The sequence below is a fragment of the Symphalangus syndactylus genome, chromosome 20, assembly GCF_028878055.3.
Source record: "Symphalangus syndactylus isolate Jambi chromosome 20, NHGRI_mSymSyn1-v2.1_pri, whole genome shotgun sequence".
Classification (NCBI taxonomy): domain Eukaryota; kingdom Metazoa; phylum Chordata; class Mammalia; order Primates; family Hylobatidae; genus Symphalangus; species Symphalangus syndactylus.
The window spans coordinates 28,838,261-28,865,721 of NC_072442.2; the positions used below are offsets into that span (position 1 = coordinate 28,838,261).

Below are 27,461 nucleotides of genomic sequence, written 5' to 3' on the forward strand. Positions count from 1 at the left end.
ACAGAGTGAGACTCCATCTCAAAAAACAAAACAAAACAAAAACAGGATTCCAGTCTTGAAAACAAGTTGATAAATTGCTTTTTATTAAAGGTGCAAGTGGCCTGGTGCAGTGGCTCACACCTGTAATCCCAGCACTTTGGGAGGCCGAGGCAGGTGGATGACGAGGTCAGGAGATCGAGACTATCCTGGCTAACACGGTGAAACCCTGTCTCTACTAAAAATACAAAAAATTAGCCGGGCATAGTGGCGCTACTCAGGAGGCTGAGGCAGGAGAATAGCGTGAAGCGTGGAGGTGGAGCTTGCAGTGAGCCGAGATCGCACCACTGCACTCCAGTCTGGGCAACAGAGCAAGACTCCGTTTCAAAAAAGAAAAAAAAAAAAGGTGTAAGTGCCTAAGTATTAAACTTCACATGAGAAAACAAAAACTGTATTAGTTATGGTTAAGTGCTTTTTAAAAAATTACCTAATTAAAAGCTGTGCTGCCGTCTTGCACTGAAACTAACAGGTAAACCATGGAGAAACTGTAGTTTCTTATCGAGGATTGCTCTATGCTGTTTAAAATTACTATCCTACCCAGTACTTTCTATTTCCTTACACTGCTTTATTTAATTTATTATTATTATTATTTTTGAGACAGGGTCTTATTCTGGTTGCCCGGGCTGGAGTGCAGTGGCATGATCTTGGCTCACTGCAGCCTCAACCTCCTGGGCTCAGGTGATTCTCTCACCTCAGCCTTCCAAGTAGGTGAGATTGTAGGTGCACGCCATCACACCCAGCTAATTGTTTGTATTTTTAGTAGGTTTTGCTCTTGCCAGGCTGGTCTCAAACTCCTGCAGTCTGCTCACCTCAGCCTCCCAGAGTGTTGAGATTACCAGTGTGAACCACCGCGCCTGACCTGTTTATTTTTCATATTTTTTCATAGCGTTTATCACTCTTTTTGTATGGCTGGGGGACAGGGTCTCACTGTCACCCAGGCTGGAGTGCAATGGTATAATCATGGCTCCTTGCAGCCTCAACCCCTGGGGCTCAAGTGATCCTCCCATCTCAGCCTCCTGTGGAGCTGGGACCAAAGGTGCACACTACCACACCTGGCTAATTTTTTGTTGTTGTTGTTGTTGTTGTTTTTGTAGAGATGGGGTCCCCCTATGTTGTCCAGGCTGGTCTTGCTCTTGGGCTCAAGCAGTCCTCCTGCCTCAGCTTCCTAAATTTCTGGGATTACAGGCATGAGCTGTGATGGCTGGCCAGTTTCTAGTTTCTTTATATGTGAAAATGGGGCTAATGATACATACCCAAACTATCTCAAAGGACATCTTGAGAAGATGGAGAGAGAATTACATGAAAAAGCACTTTGAAAATTGTAAAACTCCCTACAAATGTAAGATATTGTTAATGACCTTACAAAAACCACCTTTTTAAAATGATTTGGAATCATAGACTCTAAAAGTTGATTCTAGTGGTCATCTAGTCCAAATTCTTAGCTACTGAAAAAAACCCTTTTCCATAATTCCTGATGAGTGATAATTGCTTTTGCTTCAGTATTTATTGCTGTTGAACAAGATCAAATTGTTCTTTATGTTCACTTAAAATTGCCCTTCTTCAAAAACTTTTTATTAACTTATTTTTTATCTCTGGAGCTCAGAGACAGATCTGCTTCCTCCTTTATATGATAGCCCTTTTATGACATCCTCATTTGAGATTTTCATCATCTCACCTCAAAATCGCAATAGCCAGCCAGGCGCTGTGGCTCACGTCTGTAATCCCAGCACTTTAGGAAGCCGAGGTGGGCAGATCAGTTGAGGCCAGGAGTTAAAGACCAGCCAACAACAAAACCCCATCTCTACTAAAAATACAAAAATTAGCTGGGTGTGGTGACTCACGCCTGTAATCCTAGCTACTTGGGAGACTGAGGCTAGAGAATCGCTGAAGCCCAGGACGCGAAGGTTGCAGTGAGCTGAGATTGCACCATTGTACTCTAGCCTGGGTGACAGAGTGAGACCCTTGTCTCAAAAAAAAAAAAAAAGGCAATAGCCACTTAACTGGCTTCTACCATTTCCCGTTTTCCTTTCACACTTCCAGAAGATTTATTCTAAATAGACATCTGATAATGTTACTTGCCTTAAAACCTATCCTTATTTCCCCATGGTTTTCAGAGAAGTCTGACATTAGCAAATAATAGTTACAACTGCCATCAAGCACAGGCAGTGTACTAACTACTTCACAAATACCATCTCATTTAATCCTCACAATTATTCTGAAAGGTGTTGGGTCCACTTTCTTTTCTTTTTTTTTTTTTTTTTTTTTTTTTGAGACGGAGTCTCGCTCTGTCGCCCAGGCTGGAGTGCAGTGGCGCAATCTCGGCTCACTGCAAGCTCCGCCTCCCGGGTTCACGCCATTCTCCTGCCTCAGCCTCTCCAAGTAGCTGGGACTACAGGCGCCCGCCACCACGCCCGGGTAATTTTTTGTATTTTTTTTTAGTAGAGACGGGGTTTCACCGTGGTCTCGATCTCCTGACCTCGTGATCCGCCTGCCTCGGCCTCCCAGAGTGCTGGGATTACAAGCGTGAGCCACCGCGCCCAGCCTTTTTCTTTTTTTTTTTTTTTTAATCTTTGTTGTTGAAGTAGATCAACAATGCCATCTGCCTGTTGAAAAATAAGATTTTTCCAGGATTCTGTTAAAAGAAGATAAATTGTTAGTATAACAGTAGCTTCTGTCTTTGCATACTGTCTCTTCTTACTACTAGACACTGGTGGCACATGATGCATTTAGTGCATAGTAGCATGGTGTGGAGATCAGACCACAGTGCTTTACTTTAGGGCATCCAGGGGAAATTTAACAATTCTCAGTAACTCTCAGCCTTAATGGGCTTGTTTATTGTAAAAATTCATCTTTATCAAAGGAAGCACCAGTTAATGACTTTTCTCCTGGCCCAACATGCTGGTATTAACTGGAAATGCTGAGTGATTTGCAGCGGGGAAACCATGAGAGCAATTTCATGTTTGTCCACAAATTATCATTGGCAGTTTCATTTGCAGATTGAAGGAGCAGGAGGAATGGGCTCTTCGCCAGTTACAGCTTCCCTCTGCTTAGGGTGTTAGTTCAATATGTCCAATTAACTTTTATTGCAGATAGTGATGATAATTACTTGCAAGTCAGTTTTTGGCTGCAGTTAAACCAAGACTGAAGTATGAACTTGATGGATTTTAATAACTGGTATGACACATTTCACACCCTCACTCCACTGCAGTTATTTCTTTTTCCAGGCCTCTTTTATTTTTTTTTTATTTTTTATTTTTTTTATTTTTTATTTATTTTTTTTTTTTGATGCGTATCAAATATATTAGGAAGGTTGCACATGGGAAGTCGGGGAATAAAAATGGGGGGTGGGAGTTAAAATAAATGAGAGAGGGACTTTATGTGGATCAGTGATAATAACTCAATCCCCTATTTGACAAGAGGGAGAAGGAAGAGGAAGAAAAAGAAAGTGGGATAAAGGATCAGAAAGGGAGGAAAATAGAAAAAATTAGAGTATGACTCCAGGGTAGACCTGTTTTGTTGTCACTGAGTTGGTTGGTTGGTTTGTCTGTTGTATTTTTCATGTTTCGCCAAGTTGGCCAGACTGGTCTCGAACTCCTAGCCCAAAGTGGTCAACCCGCCTCGCCCCCCAGAGTGCCGGGACCACAGGCGTGAGCCACCACAACCAGCCCCCACATTGCTTCTGGCCTCCGTGGTAGACCTCCCAGACGGGGCGGCCAGGCAGAGATGCTCCTCACTTCTTCCCAGACGATAGGTGGCCGGGCAGAGGCGCTCCTCACTTCCCAGACGATGGGTGGCCGGGCAGAGGCGCTCCTCACTTCCCAGACGGGGCGGCCGGGCAGAGGCGCTCCTCACTTCTTCCCGGACGGGGCGGCCGGGCAGAGGCGCTCCTCACTTCTTCCCGGAAGGGGCGGCCGGGCAGAGGTGCTCCTCACTTCTTCCCCGACGGGGCGGCCGGGCAGAGGCGCTCCTCACTTCTTCCCGGACGGGGCGGCCGGGCAGAGGTGCTCCTCACTTCTTCCTGGACGGGGCGGCCGGGCAGAGGCGCTCCTCACTTCCCAGACGGTGGGTGGTCGGGCAGAGGCGCTCCTCACTTCCCAGACGGTGGGTGGCCGGGCAGAGGCGCTCCTCACTTCCCAGACGGGGCGGCCGGGCAGAGGCGCTCCTCACTTCCCAGACGGGGTGGCCAGGCAGAGGCGCTCCTCACTTCCCAGACGGGGCGGCCGGGCAGAGGCGCTCCTCACTTCCCGGACGGGGCGGCCGGGCAGAGGCGCTCCTCACTTCCTCCCGGACGGGGCGGCCGGGCAGAGGCGCTCCTCACTTCCCAGACGGTGGGTGGTCGGGCAGAGGCGCTCCTCACTTCCCAGACGGTGGGTGGCCGGGCAGAGGGGCTCCTCACTTCCCAGACGGGGCGGCCGGGCAGAAGCGCTCCTCACTTCCCAGACGGGGCGGCCGGGCCGAGGCACTCCTCACCTCCCAGACGATGGGTGGCCGGGCAGAGGCGCTCCTCACCTCCCAGACGATGGGTAGCCGGGCAGAGGCGCTCCTCACTTCCCAGACGGTGGGTGGCCGGGCAGAGGCGCTCCTCACCTCCCGGACGGGGCGGCCGGGCAGAGGCGCTCCTCACTTCTTCCCGGACGGGGCAGCCGGGCAGAGGCACTCCTCACTTCTTCCCGGACGGGGCGGCCGGGCAGAGGCGCTACTCACTTCTTCCCGGACGGGGCGGCCGGGCAGAGGCGCTCCTCACTTCTTCCTCCAGGCCTCTTTTAGACAAGAGGTCAAAGCATTGAAAAGTCTATCTCACAATTAAAACATACTGTCCTTCCTTGGAAGAGACTTGTAGGATCCTATTTTAAAAGAATCTATTAGGAGCAGTCTTAATGGCTTTTTACATTCTGAGATCATACCCTTGAGTTCACTGTTGCTTATCATAGGAGAATAGACTGATATATAACTAAATGTCATTCATAGCAATATATGCTAATTTTAAGATTATAGTAATTGGCAAGGTACAGTCTGGTTTTCTGATTGCGTTTTAAATTCTCTTCTAAGTACAAAAGAAAACTTGGTTTGGACACTTTAAAAATCAGTAGGACATTGGCTGTAATCCAATGCCTGTAATCCCAGCATTTTGGGGGGACGAGGTGGATTGCTTAAACCCAGGAGTTTGAGACCAGCCTGGGAAACATGGTGAAACTCCTTCTCTACAAAAAATATTTTAAAAATTAGCTGGGTGTGGTGGCACATGTCTGTAGTCCCAGATGCCCAGGAGGCTGTGGTGGGAAAATCACCTGAGCCCAGAAGTCGAGGCTGCAGTGATTGCATCACTGTGCTCCAGCCCGGGCAACAGAGTGAGATGCTGTCTCAAAAACAAAAGAAGTCTGGGTGCGGTGGCTTACACCTGTAATCTCAGCACTTTGGGAGGCCGAAGCGGGCGGATCACTTGAGGTCAGGAGTTCGAGACCAGTCTGCCCAACACGGTGAAACCCTGTCTATACTAAAAATACAAAAGTTAACCGGGCATGGTGGCATGTGCCTGTAATCCCATCTACTCGGCAGGCTGAGGTGGGAGAATCACGTGAAGCAGAGGTTGCCGTGATCTGAGATCCCATCACTGTACTCCAGGCTAGGTAACAGAGCAAGACTCTGTCTCAAAAAGAAAAGAAAATCAATAGGACACTGAGGACACGTTTCTTTTGCTGTATAGGAATTTTAGGGTTTTTTTTTTTTTTTGAAACAGAGTCTCACTCTATTGCCCAGGCTGGAGTGCAGTGGGGTGATCTTGATTCACTGCAACCTCGGCCTCCCTGGTTCACGTGATTCTCCTGCCTCAGCCTCCCGAGTAGCTGGGATTCCAGGTGCATGCCACCACACCTGGCTAGTTTTTGTATTTTTAGTAGAGATGGGGTTTCACCATGTTGGCCAGGCTGGTCTCAAACTCCTGATCTCAAGTGATCCGCCCACCTCAGCCTCCCGAAGTGCTGGTATTACAGGCATGAGCCACTATGCCCAGCTAGTATGTTATTTTAATAGAAAGTTACATATCTTTGGAAGTAACCCTTATAAGATGGATAAAGAGGGATAGAAACAAGGGACATAGTTTGCCTTTCTTGAAGAAGACTCGTAGGTCCCCTTCTGCTTTCTTCAAACTTTCCTGTCAGTATTGTTCTTTGATGGTTACCCTGAAAAGTGGACTTACAAGCAAAATATTTTTAAAATTTTAATTTTATTTGGATTTTTTGTTATTTCTTAAAATGTTGTGGGTATAAGCAAAATCTTATCTCTTTAAAATGCAGAAGACAGGCCGGGCACTGTGGCTCATGCCTGTAATCCCAGCACTTTTGGAGGCTGCGGCGGGCAGATCATTTGAGGTCAGGAGTTTGAGACCAACCTGGCCAACGTGTTGAAACCCCGTCTCTACTAAAAATACAAAAATTATCCGGGTGTGGTGGCACGTGTTTGTAGTCCCAGCTACTTGGGAGGCTTGAGGCAGGAGAATTGCTTGAACCCGGGAGATGGAAGTTGCAGTGAGCCAGATCGCACTACTGCACTCCAGCCTGGGTGACAGAGCAAGACTCTGTCTCAAAAAAAAAAAAAAAAAAGCAAAAGACAAGTTGATTCCAGCTGGCACTGTTATTAGATTTGCAGGTGACTTGCTGCTGTTTTCATTTTGGATGTTGCCTGCCTTCATATCCTTTGTTGTTGTGTACTCTTTCTAAGGGTGTATCAGTTTCCTTGGATATCTTCGTGGGCTTGGCTACATAAAAATTTGGTTGAGCCAGGAGCCGTAGCTTACGCCTGTAATCCCAACACTTTGGGAGGCTGAGGCAGGCAGATCACCTGAGGTCGGGAGTTTGAGGCCAGCCTGACCAACATGGAGAAACCCTGTCTCTACTAAAAATGCAAAAAATTTAGCCAGGTGTGGTGGTGCATGGCTGTAATCCTCCCTACTTTGGAGGCTGAGGCAGGAGAATCGCTTGAACCCGGGAGGTGGAGGTTGCTTGCAGTGAGCCCATATCGCACCATTGCACCCCAGTCTGGGCAACAAGAGCGAAACTCTGTCTCAAAAAAAAAAAAAAAAAATTGGTTGAATATGACAGAATATGACAATGCATTTTAAGAGCCTATTTTTTGTTAATGTTTGTTTAAAGTAGGGGAATAAGTTGATGGCTGCTAGCCAAAGGGTCCTTACACACTTGTTCTACCTCTAGAACTTCCCAGGCCCCACTAACAAGGAAAGAAGAGGAAAGGGGGAGTATATAAACATCATCCTTGTACTACAAAGCTTTTCATTGGTTGTTACTGAAAACCATTCTGCTATAGAATAACCAAGTCCCTGCTGGCCAGCTGCTGTTGGTGTGAAAGTGGAGAAGCTATCTATAGTGGGTACTTTTCAGGAAGTTGGAGACAAAGTTTATGATGTCATTTGAAACTTTCTGGATGATGTGAGGAAAGAATGTCAAAACGGTTACAATCTGGAAGATATAACAAGGCTTTTTTTTAAAATATAAGAGAGTTTGCATGACACTTGAAGAGGTTCTGGATGTGTGTTTAGAAGGAAGGGCCTTGAAAAACTCTTATTAAAATGTGAATATGGGGTAGGCATGGTGGCTCACAACTGCAATCCCAGCACTTTGGGAAGTCAAGACAGGAGGATTGCTTGAGCCCAAGAGTTCAAGACCAGCCTGGGCAACATAGTGAGACCCTGTCTCTACAAAAAACTTTAAAATTAGCCAGATGTGGTGGTATATGCTTGCAGTCCCAACTGTTGGGTGGGGGTGTGGGGGTTCGGGAAGACTGAGGTGGAAGCAATTGAGCCCAGGAGGTTGAGGCTGCAATTGTGGTCACACTACTGCACTGAATGAAGCCTGGACAACAGAGTGCGACCCTATCTTAAAAAAAAAAAAAAAAAAAAAAGGCCGGGCGCGGTGGCTCACACTTGTAATCCTAGCACTTTGGGAGGCCGAGGCAGGTGGATCACGAGGTCAGGAGATCGAGACCACGGTGAAACCCCGTCTCTACTAAAAATACAAAAAAATTAGCCGGGTGTGGTGGCTGGCGCCTGTAGTCCCAGCTACTTGGAGAGGCTGAGGCAGGAGAATGGCGTGCACCCGGAGGCGGAGCTGGCAGTGAGCCAAGATCGCGCCACTGCACTCCAGCCTGGGTGACAGAGCGGACTCCGTCTCAAAAAAAAAAAAAAAAAAAAAAAAAAGATAAAAAAATGAAAAGTGAACATGGCAGTTAAAGAGATGGTAGTGAATGTCAGGTATGAAGAAGGGAGGATCATTAATAGCTCCTCCTTCAAGATAGACATTTCTTTTTCTGTTTGTTTCTTCTTTCTTTTCTTTTTTCTTTTTCTTTTTTTTTTTTTTTTTGAAATAGGGCCTCGCTCTGTCACCCAGGCTGGAGTGAAATGATGTGATGTTGGCTCACTCTAACTTCCACCTCCTGGATTCAAGCAGGTCTCGTGCCTTGGCCTCCTGAGTAACTGGGATTACAGGCACATGCCACCACACCTAATTTTTGTATTTTTTGTAGAGATGGGGTTTCACCATGTTGCCCAGGGTGGTATTGAACTCCTGACCTCAGGTGATCCACCCACCTCACCCTCCCAAAGTGCTAGGATTACAGATGTGAGCCACTGCGCCCAACTTGTTTGTTTCTTCTTTCTCGAGACAGGGTCTCGCTCTGTCGCCCAGGCTGGAGTGCAGTGCACGATCACAGCTCACTGAAGCCTCAAACTCTTGGGTTTAAGCGATTCTCCCACCTTAGCTCCCAAGTAGCTGGGACTGCAGGCACACACCACCACAACTGGCTAAGTTTTTTTTTTTTTTTTTTGAGACAGTCTTGCTCTGTCGCCCAGGCGGGAGTGCAGTGGCGCGATCTCAGCTCACTGCAAGCTCCGCCTCCTGGGTTCACACCCTTTTCCTGCCTCAGCCTCCTGAGTAGCTAGGACTACAGGCGCCCGCCATCACGCCCAGCTAATTTTTTTGTATTTTTAGTAGAGACGGGGTTTCGCTGTGTTAGCCAGGATGGTCTCGATCTCCTGACCTCGTGACCCGCCTGCCTTGGCCTCCCAAAGTGCTGGGATTACAGGCGTGAGCCACTGCGCCTGGCCTACACCTGGCTAATTTTTTTTAGACATGGTCTCACTTTGCTATCCAGGGTGGTCTCAAATTCCTCGGCATGGCCAGGCACGGGTGGTTCACACCTTTAATCCCAGCACTTTGGGAGGCAAAGGCAGGCAGATCACCTGAGGTCAGGAGTTCGAGACTAGCCTAGCCAACATGGTGAAACCCAGTCTCTACTAAAAATACAAAAATTAGCTGGGCGTGGTGACACGTGCCTGTAATCCCAGCTGCTCAGGAGACTGAGACAGGAGAATCACTTGAACCCAGAAAGTGGGGGTTGTAGTGAGCCAAGATCGCACGCCAGCCTAGGCAAAGATTGCACTCCGCCTAGACTCTGTCTCAAAAAAAAAAAAAAAAAATTCCTGGGCTCAAGTGATCCTCCTGACTCAGTCTCCCAAAGAGCTGGGATTGCAGTTATAAGCCACTGCACCTGGCTCAGGATAGGTGGGGGTTTTTTTGTTTTTTTTTTTGTTGTTGTTGTTGTTGTTTTTGCTTTCCAATGGCGAAATTATTCTGTATCTTTAGAATAAGGGAGTCCATGAATGCTCACAGTGGAAGCATTCCCAGAACAGAGTGGAAGTAGGGAGATAATTTGAAGTATAGGCACTGGAGAAAATGTTATTCAAAAAACTGTTGAGAAGAAATTGGAAGTTGATGAGGCAGAAAGATACAGGAAACCTATTCCAAGTGGCAAGAACCCCAGTGGCACACTCACCAATTTAGAGATGTCTTCTCCATTAAGATAATGAGAATAGTTGCTAACAGACCACTCTCACCTCTTTTTGATTTCCAACCCCACCCTTTCTAGACTTCAACCTTGTATTTTTTAAAATAAAAAAATTTGTCCAGGCACAGTGGCTCACACCTGTAATCCCAGCTTTTGGGAGGCTGAGGCGGGCGGATCACGACGTCAGGAGATTGAGACCATCCTGGCTAACACAGTGAAACCCCATCTCTACTAAAAATGCAAAAAAAAATTAGCTGGGCGTGGTGGCAGGCACCTGTAGTCCCAGCTACTCAGGAGGCTCAGGCAGGAGAATGGCGTGAACCTGCGAGGCGGAGCTTGCAGTGAGCCAGGATCTCGCCACTGCACTCCAGCCTGGGCAACAGAGCGAGACTCTGTCTCAAAAAAAAAAAAAAAAATTGAAACAATTTGAAATATATAGAACAGTTGTAAGTATGCTAGAAATATTTTTGTTTTCTTTCAATCATTTGAGAGTGTTGCTGACCTGATGTTCCGTCATCCCTGAATACTTTAGTATTTCCTATAAACAAGGGGCATTCTCCAACTTTACCACAATACAACTGTCAAAATCAACTGACACATTACTTCCATATAATTATCAGATCCTCTTCAAATGTTGCTTATTATTGTACCAGTTGTATGCTTTATAGCACAAAGGATCCAGGTGAGAATCACACATTGCATTTATTTTTCATGTTGTCTTAGTCTTCTTCAGTCTGGAACAGTTTCTTCAGGCCTTCTTTGATGTTCACAACCTTGATGCTATTAAGTTATTTTGTAGAAGTCCCTCAATTTGGACTTGTCTGGTGGTTCCTCCTGTTTAATTTAGGTAACATATCTTCAACAGGAATATCACAGGAGTGATGCTGTGTTCTTCACTGCATGATTTCAAAAGGTACAGATTTTTGATTTGTATCATTACTGATAATGTTTGATCACTTGATTAAGGTGGTGTTTGCTAGGCTTTTCCAAAGTAAAGTTACTCATTTTCCCTTTGTAATTAGTATTTTTAGGAGACAGGGCTTAGAAACTATACAAATATTCCATTCCTTTTCAGCCTTTCAATGTATTAGTTTGTTTACATTAGTATGAACTAATGATTTCTTGTTTTATTCAATGAAATATCATCTTTTATTATTTATTTTGATGCTCAGATTATTCCCGATTTGGCCAGTAAATCAAGAAAAAAATTATATGTTTAATCATAAAGATGCCCAAATAATCTGCCATTCTTTTATTTCAATAGGTTGACAGATAGATACTCCCCAAACTAACACCTTACAGGCAATGGTAGAAAAGAAAAATTCACAACTGTTGTATTCTGGTAACATGCCTGCTTTACCCAGTGTACCCACTCACTGTCTTCTCTAATTTCTACTGTGTAAACTTCTGTCTCTGGAATTTCCCTCACCAACTAAGCATCTTGTGGCTTCTTTGTCATTTGATATTTCACTGTTATTCTTTGAGCATTTCCTTTCCTGCACAATAAGATATATTAGACTCATCTAGTACTTTCTCTGTCTCATTCAATTCTCCAAGGAGCCTTGGTTCCTTTCAATGGAAAATGCAGTATTTAGAAACCAAGAGTAGGCCCTGTTGGGGCTCATTGCAATTGGGTGGGAGCGATCACTGCATCCAATACTCTTCTCATTCTGTTTGGGTAGCTTCCATTTCTAATTCAATTGAAGTGACTTAATAGAACTGGGTAAAAGTTGATAAGGACACTGAGTTGGTAAGGGAGGTCCCAAAGAGAGAAGAAATTAAAGAGGACAGTGGGCCAGGCATGGCGGCTCACGCCTGTAACCCCAGGAATTTGGGGGGCTGAGGCAGGTGGATCACGAGTTCAGGAGTTCAAGACCAGCCTGGCTAAGATGGCGAAACCCCATGTGTACTAAGAATACAAAAAATTAGCCGTGCGTGGTGGTGGGTGCCTGTAATCCCAGCTACTCGCGAGGCTGAGACAGAGAGTTGCTTGAACCTGGGAGGTAGAGGTTGTGCAGTGAGCTGAGATCTCGCCACTGCACACTCCAGCCTGGGCAACAGAGTGAGACTCCATCTCAAAAAAAAAAAGGACACAGAATGAAGAAGATGTGTACCAGTAATAGAAGAATTTTGAACTTTTGTTTTCTACCACTATCCATAAGATTACTTGTCGGGGGGTGTTAGCTTTTTTTTTTTTTTTTTTTTTTTTTGAGGTATCTTTGAGATAAAAGAAAGGCAAGGCTGGGTGCTGTGGCTTATATCTGTAAGCCCAGCACTTTGGGATGCCAAGGCAGGCAGGCAGATAGATCACCTGAAATCAGGAGTTCAAGCCCAGCCTGGCTAACATGGTGAAACCCCATCTCTACTAAACTAAAAATACAAAAATCAGGCGGGCATGGTGGCGGGCATCTGTAATCCCAGCTACTCTGGAGGCTGAAGCAGGAGAATCGTTTGAACCTGGGAGGCAGAGGTTGTAGTAAGCCGATATTGCATCACTGCACTCCAGCCTGGATGACAGAGTGAGACTCCGACTCAAAAGTAAATTAATTTTAAAAGGGAGGGCAAATTACAATTATTTGGGCATCTTTAGAGTTACATGCATATTTATTGGATTTTTCCCTCCCGATTAACTCAATGCTAAAATAACGTTGACTTAAATGACCTTGTTTGGTGGGGCTTAATATGGGGTATAAGATGCATATTTGACAGGTTAGAAGCAGTTACACACTTTGATAAATAACAATACTGAGGTCAGACGTGGTGGCTCATGCCTGTAATCCCAGCACTTCGGGAGGCTGAGGCAGGCAGATTGCCTGAGTTCATGAGTTCCAGACCAGCCTGGGCAATATGGCAAAAACCCATCTCTATAAAAAACAAAAAAATAAGCCACGTGCAATGATGTGCACCCATAATCCCAGCTACTCGGGAAGCTGAGGCAAGAAGATCCGTTAAGCCTAGAAGTTCGAGGTTGCAGTGAGCTATGATTGCACCACCATACTCCAGCCTGGATGACAGAGTGAGACCCTGTCTCAAAAACAAACAAACAAAAAAGCAATTCTGAATGACTATTGAATTTCTCAGGGACACAGAAGGGAGCCAAATAATTCTGCTGATCATTGAGTGAGTTGTGGTACTTTCAACACTTTAGAGGTTTAAAGGACTGCTTTAGGCTGGGTGCGGTGGCTCACGCCTGTAATCCCAGCACTTTGGGAGGCCAAGGCGGGCGGATCATCTGAGGTTGGGAGTTTGAAGCTAGCCTGACCAACATGGAGAAACCCTGTCTCTACTAAAAATTCAAAATTAGCTGGGTGTGGTGGCACATTCCTGTAATCCTAGCCACTCGGGAGGCTGAGGCAGGAGAATCGCTTGAACCCAGGAGGCGGAGGTTGCGGTGAGCCAAGATTGTGCCATCGCACTCCAGCCTGGGCAACAAGAGCGAAACTCCATCTCAAAAAAAAAAAAAGACTACTTTATTAGTTTTTATTTGTTTTGCAGACAGTTCCTGAAATGAGGAAGCTTCCTTAAGTGAATTTCAGAGTCTTTTTTTTATCTGTGTGTTTACTCTAGCTATGAAAGTATTATTCTAACAGGGACTGTATATCTGTTTTTCCTTCCTGTAAATTGACCCAGCATTCCAAATTTCATTAGCTAGTTGTGGTTGGCCAGGTGTGGAAGGGGGTGCTCCACCTCTTCCTTTAAGCTTTCAATTCTTGGGCCCTTTTAAGGCTTAGCAGTCTCTTGAGCTTTCAGAGACCCTTTAGCTTCAGAAACCTGCTAATTCCTTGGACATGTGGAGCGTGAAACATAAATCTTCAAGTTATAGTGAGTCTCAGTGACAAGCAATGTAAGTGCTTTGATTTTCACTAAGGCTATATAGAAGCCTTTGACAAAGGTTATTACATATCAGGATTCCTCATGGTCCATACTCAGGCTGGCGGAGGAGAAGGAAGGGCCTAAAGGGAATAGAATGCATTAATGTATCAAACTTGTCTTTCTGTATTACCTTATAATCTGCCTTGGCGAGATTGGCAAACTAGCCCTAGATAACAGAAGAATAGAAGATACAGTGGGGGCTGGGCATGGTGGCTCACGCCTGTAATCCCAGCACTTTGGGAGGCCGAGGAGGGCGGATCACGGGGTCAGGAGGTCAGGACCATCCTGGCTAACATGGTGAAACCCCGTCTCTACTAAAAATACAAAAAAATTAGCCGGGCGTGGTTGCAGGCTCCTGTAGTCCCAGCTATTCAGGAGGCTGAGGCAGGAGAATGGCGTGAACCCGGGAGGCGGAGGTTGCGGTGAGCCGAAATCGCGCCACTGCACTTGAGATCGCGCCACTGCACTCCAGGCTGGGCGACAGAGCAAGACTCCGTCTCAAAAAAAAAAAAAAAAAAGAAGATACAGTGAAGGGCAATGTGTTATCTATAAGTAAAACTTCATTCTCCCTGCCCTGAATTTACTGTCCTTTCTGAAGCTCTTCACTAGAAATGTACAGCAAGGCGTTGTGCACAGAGAACTAGTTCTAAGAAGTTGTCAGACCAAATGGATACATAGTGGATACGTGGCCTAGTACACATGTGAAATCCTTTTCCCCAGAAAATTCAAAATAATATAGGGAGCAGGGAGATGCTTTCTGCTAGAGACCTGGGCGGGCTATATGATGCCCAGCTTCCAAAAGATGTCACAGCACAAGTGTCCAAATGAAAACTGACTTATGAAAGGTATGAGTTGAGAGTAGGCTTAAAGTCAGGGTTTACTTCTCACATTCAGGGAGAGAATGAGGATACAAGGGGAATGGTTTTCTATGCTAGGATTGCTTGAGAATGAGAGGTAACTATTCCATCATTAGTTGTATTTTGATACAGTTTACTCTGTGTGAACAATACAGCTCTCCCGTGGGGGAATAAAAGTCTGACCACTTCAAGCTTTTCTTTGCCTATATATAGTCATTTTCCCAGCGGATTCTTACCTTGGTTATAGTTGCTGTCTTATCCTTCACTTTGAAAGGATTTTCACTATGAATTGATTCCAAAGTGTTAGGCTAGCCAAAGCATAAGAATGAGTTACATTGCAAAGTGTTGGCCTGGGAGAGGTGATTCCTCCAATTCATTAGGAAGTCAGTAATTACACTTAAAAAAACAAAACAAAACCAAACCTGTGGCCGGGCATGGTGGCTCACGCCTGTAATCCCAGCACTTTGGGAGGCGGAGGTGGACAGATCACAAGGTGAGGAGATGGAGACCATCCTGGCCAACAAGGTGAAACCCTGTCTCTCCTAAAAATACAAAAATCAGCTGGGCGTGGTACCTCACGCCTGTAATCCCAGCACTTTGGGAGGCCAAGGCAGGTGGACTCACAAGGTGAGGAGATCAAGACCATCCTGGCTAACATGGTGAAACCCTGTCTCTACTAAAAATACAAAAAAATTAGCAGGGCGTGGTGGCATGCGCCTGTAGTCCCAACTACTTGGGAGGCTAAGGCAGGAGAATCGCTTGAACCTGGGAGATGGAGTTGCAGTAAGCCGAGATTGCGAGATTGCATCATTGCACTCCAGCCTGGGCTACAAGAGTGAAACTTTGTCTCAAAAAAAAAAAAAAAAAAAAAAAAAAAAAAAAAAACTAGCCGGGCATGGTGGCGCATGCCTGTAATCTCAGCTACTTGGGAGGCTGGGACAGAAGAATTGCTTGAACCTGGGAGGCTGAGGTTGCAGTGAGCTGAAATCATGCCATTGCACTCCACCCTGGGCAGCAAGAGCGAAACTCTGTCTCAAAAATAATATCATCATCATCATCATCAAAACCACAGCTTAGAATTGTGTGTTTTTGTTGTATATAATAGTGTAATCAGAGGGATATAATATGTGCTTGTTAAACATTGACTAGAGAGGCAGCTATGGAACCGTTCAATGTTTTTCAGACATTTTATCTATGCCCACAATAAAGATTGCATCTCAATAAACACACATATAATATAGATAACAGTCATGAAACAATAAGTATGCTTACTATTATTTTGTGGCATTTTAAATTCAACACTTTTAAAAGGCTGGTCACAGCCTGCAGATTGGAAAATACTTAATGGAATGATCACGTGTCTAGGAACTAAGACAGAGATTCAATACCAGATCCACTGACCCAGCTTTATATCACAGAACAAGTTACTTAATCTTTCTAAGCCTGGGTTTCCTTATCTGTAGAAAGAGAATAATACTTGTTCCATCTAGATTAAGATTGTTTTAAATTTCAAAATTAAGTCTGGGCACAGCACTTTGGGAGACTGAGGTGGGAGAATCATTTGAGTCCAGGAGTTTGAGACCAGCCTGGGAAACATTGTGAGACCCCATCTCTACATAAAGGAAAAAAAAAAAATAGCTGGGCATGGTGGCTCACACCTGTAGTCCCACCTACTCAGAAGGCTGAGGTGGGAGGATCACTTGAGCCCAGGAGGTTGAGGCTTCAGTGAGCCGTGTTTCACGCCATTGGATATTGAAGCCTGGGTGACACAGCAGAACCCTGTCTCAAAAAAAAATTTTTTTTTTTTTTGAGAGAGTCTTGCACTGTTACCCAGGCTGGAGTGCAGTGGTAGGATCTCGACTCACTGCAACCTCCACCTCCTGAGTTCAAGCGATTCTCCTTCCTTAGCCTCCTGAGTAGCTTTGATTACAGGTGCCCGCCACCACGCCCAGCTAATTTTTTGTATTTTTAGTAGAGACGGAGTTTCACCACGTTGGCCAGGCTGGTCTCAAACTCCTGACCTCGTGATTCGCCCGCCTCGGCCTCCCAAAGTGCTGGGATTACAGGCGTGAGTCACTGTGCCTGCTAAAAATTTGTTTAAATCAAATAATGTATGTAAATATGTTTCAAAGTATAAAGAGGCCGAGCACAGTGGCTCATGCCTGTAATCCCAGAACTTTGGGAGGCCAAAGTGGGTGGATCATTTGAGGTCAGGAGTTCAAGACCAGCCTGGCCAAAATGGTGAAACCCCATCTCTACTAAAAATGTAAAAATTGTCCGGCATGGTGATGCACAACTGTAGGCCCAGCTACTCAGGAGGCTGAGGCTCAAGAATTGCTTGAACCCGGCCGGGCACGGTGGCTCATGCCTGTAATCCCAGCACTTTGGGAGGCCGAGGCGGGTGGATCACAAGGTCAGGAGTTCAAGACCAGCCTGGCCGAGATGGTGAAACCCTGTCTCTACTAAAAATACAAAAAAATTAGCTGGGCGTGGTGGCAGGCACCTGTAATCCCAGCTACTCGGAGGCTGAGGCAGAGAATTGCTTGAACCCAGGAGGCAGATGTTGCAGTGAGCTGAGATCATGCCACTGCACTCCAGCTGGGACACAGAGCAAGACTCTGTCTCAAAAAAAAAAAAAAAGAATTGCTTGAACCCAAGAGGCAGAGGCTGTAGTGAGCCGAGATTGTCCCACTGCACTCCAGCTGGGTGACAGAGCAAGACTCAGTCTCCAAAAAAAAAAAAAAAAAGGTATAAAGAAGTATAAAATGTGAAGTGGTGGTTTGGTTCTGTTGTGACCTGTGTTTCATGGGAAAGTAATAATAATAATTATTATAATTATTATTATTATTTTTTTGAGATGGAGTCTCGCTCTGTCGCCCAGGCTGGAGTGCAGTGGCATGATCTCGGCTCACTGCAACCTCTATCTCCTGGGTTCACGCCATTCTCCTGCCTCAGTCTCCCAAGTAGCTGGGACTACAGGCGCCCACCACCACGCCCGGCTAATTTTTTGTATTTTTAGTAGAGACGGGGTTTCATTGTGTTAGCCAGGATGGTCTCGATCTCCTGACTTTGTGATCCACCCGCCTCGGCCTCCCAGAGTGCTGGGATTACAGGCGCGAACCACCGCGCCCGGCGGAAAGTAATATTAATTATTATTGCCTTTTTTTTTTTTTTTTTTTTTTTAAAGAGAGGGGATCTTACTCTGTTGTTGCCCAGGCTGGAGTACAGTGGATATTCACAGGTGCAGTTATGACACACTGCAAGCTCAGGCTCCTGAGCTCCAGCAATTCTGTCCTTTCAGCCTCCTAAGTAGCTGGGACTACAGGTTTATGCCACCACACTTGGCTAACTTTTTAAAAGTTTTTAAAGAGTTGGAATTTTACTGTGTTGCCCAGGCTGGTCTTGAATTCCTGGCCTCAAGCAGTCTTCCTACCTCAGCCCCCTGAGTAGCTGGGATTACAGATGTGAGCCACTGCGCCCCACAAGAGCCAACATGTAAATAATGTTTACTGTGTATCAGGCACCTAAGCACTGGAATATGTTAAACCCAAATTTAATCTTCAAAACAATCTCGGCCAGGTGCGGTGGCTCACACCTGTAATCCCAGCACTTTGGGAGGCCGAGGTGGGTGGATCACCTGAGGTTAGGAGTTTGAGACCAGCCTGGCCACCATGGTGAAACCCCATCTCTACTAAAAATACAAAAAATTAGCCAGGCATGGCGGCAGGAGCCTGTAACCCCAGCTACTTGAGAGCCTCAGGCAGGAGAATCACTTGAACCCAGGAGGAAGAGGTTGCAGTGAGCCGAGATCATGCCACTGCACTCCAGCCAGGGCAAGATAGCGAGATTCCGCCTCAAAAAAGGCTGGGCACAGTGGCTCATGCCTATAATCCTAGCAGTTTGGGAGGCTGAGGCAGGGGGATCATTTGAGGCCAGGAGTTCAAGACCAGCCTGGCCAATATGGTGAAGCCCTGTCTCTACTAAAAATACAAAAAATTAGCTGGATGCACTGGTGCATGCCTGTAATCCCAGCTACTAGGGAGGCTGAAGCAGGAGAATCACTTGAACCTGGGAAGCGGAGGTTGTGGTGAGCCGAGATCTCGCCACTGCACTCCAGCCTGGGCGACAGAGCGAGACTTGGTCTCAAAAAAAAAAAAAAAAAAAAAAATCTCATGAAGGTAGGGTACATTTTACAAATGGTGGTAAACTATGTTCCCAAGGTCACACAGCTGGTAAATGCAAAGAGCTGGGATTCCAGTTTAGTCAGTGTGCTTCCAGTCTTCTCTTACCCACTTCAATATAGTGCCTTTTTGTTAATCCCAGGTTTCTTGAGGTGATCTGAGCTTCAGTTGACATTTACCCATGGATATTCCCCTTTTGAAAACTTCTCCAAGAATGACTTGTCCTTGCCACCACATCTTTTTCCTGGGTTACTTCCTGGCTCTGTCAATTTTATGTTTCTGTAATCCAAATTAGGAGAAGCTAATTTGTATGTTATCCTAAACTAGACAGTCTAGGAATAAGGTTTTTTTTTTGTTTTGTTTTGTTTTTTGAGACGGAGTCTCGCTCTGTCGTCCAGGCTGGCGTGCAGTGGCGTGATCTTGGCTCACTGCAAGCTCCGCCTCCCGGGTTCACACCATTCTTCTGCCTCAGCCTCCCCAGTAGCTGGGACTACAGGCGCCCGCCGCCTCGCCCGGCTAATTTTTTGTATTTTTTAGTAGAAACGGGGTTTCACTGTGTTAGCCAGGATGGTCTCAATCTCCTGACCTCGTGATCCGCCTGCCTCGGCCTCCCAAAGTGCTGGGATTACAGCCGTGAGCCACCGCGCCCAGCTGAGTTTGTTTGTTTTTTAAAGAGACAGGGTTTTGTTAGTTGCACAGGGTGGACACAAACTCCTGGGCTCAAGTGATCTTCCCACTGCAGCCTCCCAAGTAGCTGGGATTACAGGTATATGTCACTGTGCCCAGCAAGAATGAGAATTTATCCCCACAAAATGCTGTAATGCATTTGATGATCAAATACAAGTGACTTCATAATTTTTGTGTGCATGTAATTTTTAAAAATTCTTGTTATACCATATTTACATACCCAGCATTTATATTATAAGAATTTTTGTTTATCTTTAGATATTCTTTAACAATATTAACATTAGGAGGCTCATGCTAATGTTATTAGATGAATACTCCATAATTTATGTAACCATTTTCCTGCTTTTGGAATTACTTAGATTCCATAATCCACTTATATTATTTCCAGTTTTTAAATAATTATGAACAGCACTGCAGTGAAGAGAATTTCCCGTAAATCTTTTTTCACATCTTTGATTATTTCCCTAAATTAGATTTTATTTTATTTATTTATTTATTTTTTTTATTTTTTTTTTTTTTTTTGAGACAGAGTCTCGCTCTGTCACCCAGGCTGGAGCGCAGTGGCGCGACCTCGGCTCACTGCAAGCTCCGCCTCCCGGGTTCACGCCATTCTCCTGCCTCAGCCTCTCCGAGTAGCTGGGACTACAGGCGCCCGCCACCACGCCCGGCTAATTTTTTTGTATTTTTAGTAGAGACGGGGTTTCACCGTGGTCTCGATCTTCTGACCTCGTGGTCCACCCGCCTCGGCCTCCCAAAGTGCTGGGATTACAAGCGTGAGCCACCGCGCCCGGCCTATTTATTTATTTTTTTAAGACAGGGTCTCGCTGTGTCACCCAGGCTGGAGTGCAGTGGTGCATTCATAACTCACTGCAACCTCGAGCTCCTGAGCCTAAGTGATCCTCCTGCCTTAGCCTCCCAAGCAGCTGGGACCACAGGCATGTGCCAACACACCCAGCTAATTTTTTATTTTTTGTAGAGATGGGGTCTCTGTGTTGTCCTGGCTGGTCTCAAATTCCTGGTCTCAAGTAATCCTACCATCTCAGGCTCCCAAGTGCTGGAATTACAAGTGTGAGCCAGCATGCCTGGCCCCTCGATATTTTGCTGTTATGGGACTGCCATTGTATGTGCAGTCTAGTGTTGACTGAAATGGGGCATGCCTTTAAACAAAACATTGTTATTAACTATAGTCACCATGTTGTACAGTAGATCTCTTGAACTTGATTCTCTTGCTTAGCTAAAATTGTTTCCTGGCCGGGTGCGGTGGCTCACGCTTGTAATCCCAGCACTTTGGGAGGCCGAGGCGGGCGGATCACGAGGTCAGGAGATCGAGACCACGGTGAAACCCCGTCTCTACTAAAAATACAAAAAAATTAGCCGGGCGTGGTGGCGGGCGCCTGTAGTCCCAGCTACTCGGAGAGGCTGAGGCAGGAGAATGGCGTGAACCCAGGAGGCGGAGCTTGCAGTGAGCCGAGATTGCGCCACTGCACCCCAGCCTGGGCGACAGAGCGAGACTCCGTCTCAAAAAAATAAAAAAATAAATAAATAAAATAAAATTGTTTCCTTCTCCCCAGTCACCCCTCTCCAGCCCATTATCTCTCTGCTTCTGAGTTTGACTTTTTTAGATTCCACATATTAGTGAAATGATGCAGTATTTGTCTTTCTGTGTCAGACTTACTTCACTTAACATAATGTCCTGTAGGTTCATTCATGTTACTTAAAGTGGCAGGATTTCTTTCTAAGGCTGAATAGTCTTTCATTGTGTTTATATACATTTTCTTTCATCTGTTCATCCATTGATAGACGGACACTTAGGTTGATTCCATATCTTGGCTGTTGTGGATAATGCTGCAGTGAACACGGGAGTGCAGGTATCTTTTCAACATGCTGATTTCATTTCCTTGTATATATGCCCAGTAGTGGGATTGCTGGATCATATGGTAGTTCTGTTTCCAGTTTTGTGAGAAACCTCCATACTGTTTTTCCTAATAGCTGTGCTAATTTACATTGTCACCAACAGTGTACAAAGGTTCCCTTTCTCCACATCCTCTCCAACAATTTTATATATATATATATATATATTTTTTTTTTTTTTTTTTTTTAATAGCTGTTCTGACAGGTGTGAGTTGATATGGGGTATTTTTGTTTGTTTTTGGTTTTTTGTTTTTTGAGACAAGGTCTCACTCCCATCACCCAGGCTGGAGTATAGTGGCATGATCATGGCTCACTGCAGCGTCGACTTTGTGGACTCAGGTGATCCCCCGACCTCAGTCTCCCGAGTAGCTGGGACTACAGGTGTGAGCCACCATGCCCAGCTAATTTCATTGGGGTTTAACTTGCATTTCTCTGACAATTACCAATGTTGAGCATTTTTTCACGTACCTATTGGCCATTTGTATGTCTTTGGAGCAGTGTCTTTTGAGTTCTATTCCCATTTCTATTCCCAAAAAATTGGGTTGTTTTGTTGCTGTTGAGTCATATCTTTATGTATTTTGGATATTAACCTCTTATTGGATGTATGGTTTGCAAATATTTTCTCTCTCCCTGTAGATTGTCTCTTAACTCTGTTTTTGTTTCTTTGGGTTTTTTTTGAGACGGAGTTTCACTCTTGTTATCCAGGTTGGAGTCCAGTGGTGCGATCTCGGCTCGCTGCAGCCTCCGCCTCCCACGTTCAGGCGATTCTCCTGCCGCAGCCTTCCAAGTAGCTGGTATTACAGGTGCCTGCCACCACGACCACCTAATTTGTGTATATTTAGTAGAGGCGGGGTTTCTCTATGTTAGCCAGGCTGGTCTCGAACTACTGACCTCAGGTGATCTGCCCACATCAGTCTCCCAAAGTGCTAGAATTACTGTTACGAGCCACCGCACCCATCCTCGTCAATATTTTATACTTATTAGTGTATGAGTCTTTCACCTCTTTGAATAAATTTATTCCCAAGCCTTTTTTTTTTGGTAGTTATTGTAAGTGAGATTGTTTTCTTTATTTCTTTTTTGGATAGTTTGTTCTTAGTACATAGAAACACTGCTGATTTTTATACATTGATTTCCTATGCTACTACTTAACTGAATTTGTTCATTTAGTTCTAATGGTTTTTTGGAGTCTTTAGGGTTTTCTGTATGTAAGATCATGTCATCTGCAAACAGAGAAAATTTTACTTCCTTTCCGATTTGGATGTCTTTTTATTTATTTTTCTTGCCTAATTGCCCTGTCTGGGACTTACAGTACTATGTTGAATAAAAGTGGCTGGAGTGCGCCGAGGCAGGTAGATCATGAGGTCAGGAGATTGAGACCATCCTGGCCAGTATGGTGAAACTCCCGTCTCTACTAAAAATATAAAAATTAGCCAGACATGGTGGTGTGCATCTATAGTCCCAGCTACTCAGGAGGCTGACGAAGGAGAATCGCTTGAACCCGGGAGGCAGAGGTTGCAGTGAGCTGAGATGGCATCACTGCACTCCAGCCTGGGTGACAGAGCGAGACTTCATCTCAAAAAAAAAAAAAGTGGCTAGAGTGGTCCTTGTCTTTTTCCTGATCTTAGAGGAAAAGCATTCAGCTGTCCACCATTGAGTATGATGTTAGCTGAAGTCTTATCATATATTGCCTTTATGTATTGAGGTACATTCCTTTTATACCCAATTTGTTGAGTTTTTCTCATGAAAGTATGTTGAATTTTGTCAGATGCTTTATTTATTTATTTATTTATTTATTGAGACGGAGTCTCGCTCTGTTGCCCGGGCCAGAGAGCCGTGGCGCAATCTCGGCTCACTGCAAGCTCCGCCTCCGGGGTTCACGCCATTCTCCTGCTTCAGCCTCCCGAGTAGCTGGGACTACAGGCGCCCGCCACCATGCCCAGCTAATTTTTTGTATTTTTAGTAGAGACGGGGTTTCACCATGTTAGCCAGGATGGTTGCGATCTCCTGACCTCATGATCCGCCCTCCTCGGCCTCCCAAAGTGCTGGGATTACAGGCTTGAGCCACCACGCCCGGCCTGTCAGATGCTTTTTTGCATCTGTTGCGATGATCATATAGTTTTTGTCCTTCACTCTGCTTGTATGGTTTATCACATTTATAGATTTGTTTATGTTGAACCACCCTTGTATTCCTGGGATAAATCTCACTTGATCATGGTGAATGCTTCTTTTAATGGGCTGTTGAATTTGGTTTGTTAGTATTTTGTTGAGGTTTTTTGCATATTTGTTCATCAGGGATATTGACCTGTAATTTTCTTGCAGTGTCCTTGTCTCGCTTTGGTATCAGGGTAATGCTGACATCATAAAATGAGTTTGGAAGTGTATCTGGAAGTATTTCTTCTTTGATTTTTGGGAAGAGTTTGAGAAGGATTGGTACTAGTTTTACCTTAAATGTTTGGCAGAATTCTTCTGGTCTCTTGATGTTTTCATCACCTTGCTGAGCATAGACCCAGGTACTTATGAGCAAAATTCTACTTAGTCTGACAACTCTGCTTACAATTAATGAATGTGATTAAATGCAATGGTCACTCTACCTTTCTAAGGTAGTTCAGCTCAAGTTATCCAGTCCTGATAGAGCTTTGAAACCTCAAGTCTATTACGTAACGTAATGAAAAATTGGCTTGGTGAGGTGGTTCACACCTATAATCCCAGCACTTTGGGAGACTGAGGCGGGTGGATCACTTGAGTTCAGAGTTCAAGACCAGGCTGGGCAACATGGCAAAACCCCATTTCTACCAAAAAAAAAAATATATATATATATATATACACACACACAAAATTAGCTAGGCATGATGACATGTGCCTGTAGTCCCAGCTACTCAGGAGGCTGAGGTGCAAGGATTGCCTGAGCCCAGGAGGTGGAGGTTTCGGTGAACCAAGATCACACCACCATATTCCAGTCTGGGTGACAGAAGGAGGCCCTGTCTCAAAAAAAAAAAAAAAAAAAAGCAGGGGTGGGGGGAACACTCATTTTTACTTAATAGGAATTAAAACATTAAAACACAGAAGCCTGCAGCCATAAAAAAGAATGAGTTCATGTCCTTTGCAGGGAGGTGAACGAAGCTGGAAACCATCATTCTCAGCAAACTAACACAGGAACAGAAAACCAAACACCGCATGTTCTCACTCATAAGTGGGAGCTGAACAATGAGAACACGTGGACATAGGGGAACATCATATACCGGGACCTGTCAGTGGTTAGAGGGTAAGGGGAGGGAGAGCATTAGGACAAACACTAATGCATTTGGGGCTTAAAACCTAGATGACAGGTTGATAGGTGCAGCAAACTACCATGGCACATGTATACCTATGTAACAAACCTGCACGTTCTGCACATGTATCCCAGAACTTAAAGTAAAATAAAAAAAAAAAGCACAGAGGCCAAATAATACTTTTCAATACAGTGCAGAAGTAGTGCCCAGGCTTAAAAAAAAAAAAAAAAAAATTGTCCAGCCTGGGCAACATGATGAAACCCTGTCACTACTAAAAATACAAAAAATAGGCCGAGCGCGGTGGCTCAGGCTTGTAATCCCAGCACTTTGGGAGGCCAAGGTGGGTGGATCACGAGGTCAGGAGATCAAGACCACGTTGAAACCCCGTCTCTACTAAAAATACAAAAAAATTAGCCGGGCGTGGTGGCGGGCGCCCGTAGTCCCAGCTACTCGGAGAGGCTGAGGCAGGAGAATGGCGTGAACCCGGGAGGCGGAGCTTGCAGTGAGCCGAGATCGCGCCACTGCACTCCAGCCTGGGCGACAGAGCGAGACTCCGTCTCAAAAAAAAAAAAAAATACAAAAAATTAGCCAGGCATGGTAGCTCATGCCTGCAGTCCCAGCTACTCGGGAGGCTGAAGTCGGAGGATCACCTGAACCCAGGAAGTCAAGGCTACAGTGAGCCAAGATAAGCCACCACACTCTAGCCTGGACCACCTAAGTGAGACCCTGTCTCAAAAAACTGAAGAAAAAAAAAAGTACCAGGCATTTTTATCTCCTCTTTCCTCTCACTCCCCTAGTAAAGTTACCTGTATACACATGCACAGACACACAGTTGTTAACACTTGCATTATCCATATACCACAAATTTCTGGAGCCTGGAATTAAAGTATGTGCTATCCTTCAGGAATGTGAGCCAGTAAAAGTTATTAAACATTTATTGTATGAATAATCTTGCCCCTGACTCTGTAACATGGAAGGATGATTAGGAGACAGGCTGCACTCTTAGGAAGGTCACACTCAAATTGAAAAGTTAGAATATGCAGGGAGAATACTTCCCTGGTACCTGAATAATAAAGAATTCAAGAGAAAACTCTGGATCAGTGATGAGTTAAGTAATAATAAGTAGATCCCGGAAAGAGTATTCTTGCCAAAGAGAGCAGTGGTATAGATAGTACCTTTGGGGGAATCAGGGTGGAGACAGGAAACAGGATAGGAAGAGGACCTGTTGTGACAGGTTCTAAGGGTGTAGTTTAGAAGTAGGTTTCCAAATGCCTTGAGCCACATGTGTTCAGCAGCATGAAGATGGTTTGTAGCAGATATATTTCTAGATTTTCAGGAGAGTAAGTCTAGAGTAAATACCCATCTCTCTTCCTTGCTCTTTCCTCTAGCCTAGAGTTGTGAGGTCACAATTCCAAGTGACTTTACAGTCCCCTATTGAGTTAAAGATGGAGAAGAAAAAGGCCTTTGGGCAATGGCTACACATTATTCAGGTTACGCATATAGTGAAATGTACTAGTTGGGGGATTCTTAGTTATTTGGGCTAACAAAATTGCCTGTTGAATGGATTGTTTTGTTGTAACAGACCATAAAGATGACTGATTTTGCAGAGTCTGATTTGATAAACTTGTAATTTTTTTTTTTTTTTTTTTTGAGACGGAGTCTCGCTCTGTCGCCCAGGCTGGAGTGTAGTGGCGCCATCTCGGCTCACTGCAACCTCCACCTCCTGGGTTCAAGTGATTCTCCTGCCTCAGCCTCCTGAGTAGCTGGGACTATAGTCTCGAGCCACCACACCCGGCTAATTTTTGTATTTTTAGTAGAGACGGAGCTTCACCATGTTGGCCAGGCTGGTCACGAACTCCTGACCTCAAGTGATCCATCCACCTCAGCCTCCTGAAGTGCTGGAGATTCCAGGCGAGAGCTACCACGCACGACCTCCAATTTTACTTTTTAATTCAAGTGTGTAAACTTCATTTTTGAGCCACAGCATGAATCAGAAGCTGGGCTGGCCACCTGGGTTTTTGGGGGCTAGGGGAGCAGTTGTTTTTTGTCTGTGTTTTTTTTTTTTTTCTTTTTGAAGGCAGTGAAAGGAAAGCAGAAGAGAACTAATGAAGTACTGAAAGACACTAGATTGTGAGTGGCGAGGCTATGCTGGGAAGTGAGCTCTCTAGAGATCACTTTCCCCCATTCCCCAAGGAAAAATGCCTTTACCAGTACTTTATCTTCTCCTCCTTTTCCCATCAAAAAACATGAGGCTGGGCAGTGTGGCTCACGTCTGTAATCCCAGCACTTTGGGAGGCTGAGGTGGGTGGATTGCTTGAGGTAGGGAGGTGGAGACCAGCCTGGTCAACATGGTGAAACTCTGTTTGTACTAAAAATACAAAAATTAGTCGGGCATGGTGGTGCACACCTGTAATCCCAGCTACTCAGGAGGCTGAGGCAGGAGAATTGCTTGAACCCAGGAGGCAGAGGTTGTAGTGAGCTGAGATCGTGCCACTGCACTCCAGCCTGGGCAACAGAGCAAGACTCCGTCTCCAAAAAAAAAATACAGCTGAGGTTTTTTGTTTGTTTGTTTGTTTGTTTTATTTATTTATTTATTTATTTATTTTGAGACGGAGTCTCGCTCTGTGGCCCTGGCTGGAGTGCAGTGGTGCCATCTCAGCTCACTGCACCCTCCACCTCCCGGGTTCAAGCGATTCTCTTGCCTCAGCCTCTTGAGTAGCTGGGATTACATGTGTGTGCCACCATGCCCAGCTAATTTTTGTATTTTTAGTAGAGACGGAGTTTCACCATGT

The 27,461-nt window shown here is 45.2% G+C and overlaps 1 protein-coding gene across 7 annotated transcripts in view; it reads left to right on the forward strand.

The window, feature by feature from the left end:
• The window catches only part of FAM222B (family with sequence similarity 222 member B), a 100,655-nt gene that overhangs the window by 53,559 nt on the left and 19,635 nt on the right, over positions 1-27,461 (forward strand). The window contains exon 2 of one of the 7 annotated variants that reach the window (XM_063628698.1): positions 10,242-10,804. The exons of 3 other annotated variants lie outside the window; for them this stretch is intronic. The gene's annotated coding sequence lies outside the window, so the exon portion shown is untranslated. Of the gene's footprint in view, positions 1-10,241; positions 10,805-26,140; positions 26,160-26,300; positions 26,800-27,461 lie in introns of those variants that run through there. 3 more of the 7 variants (XM_063628697.1, XM_055256788.2, XM_055256783.2) reach the window with 3 other exon arrangements.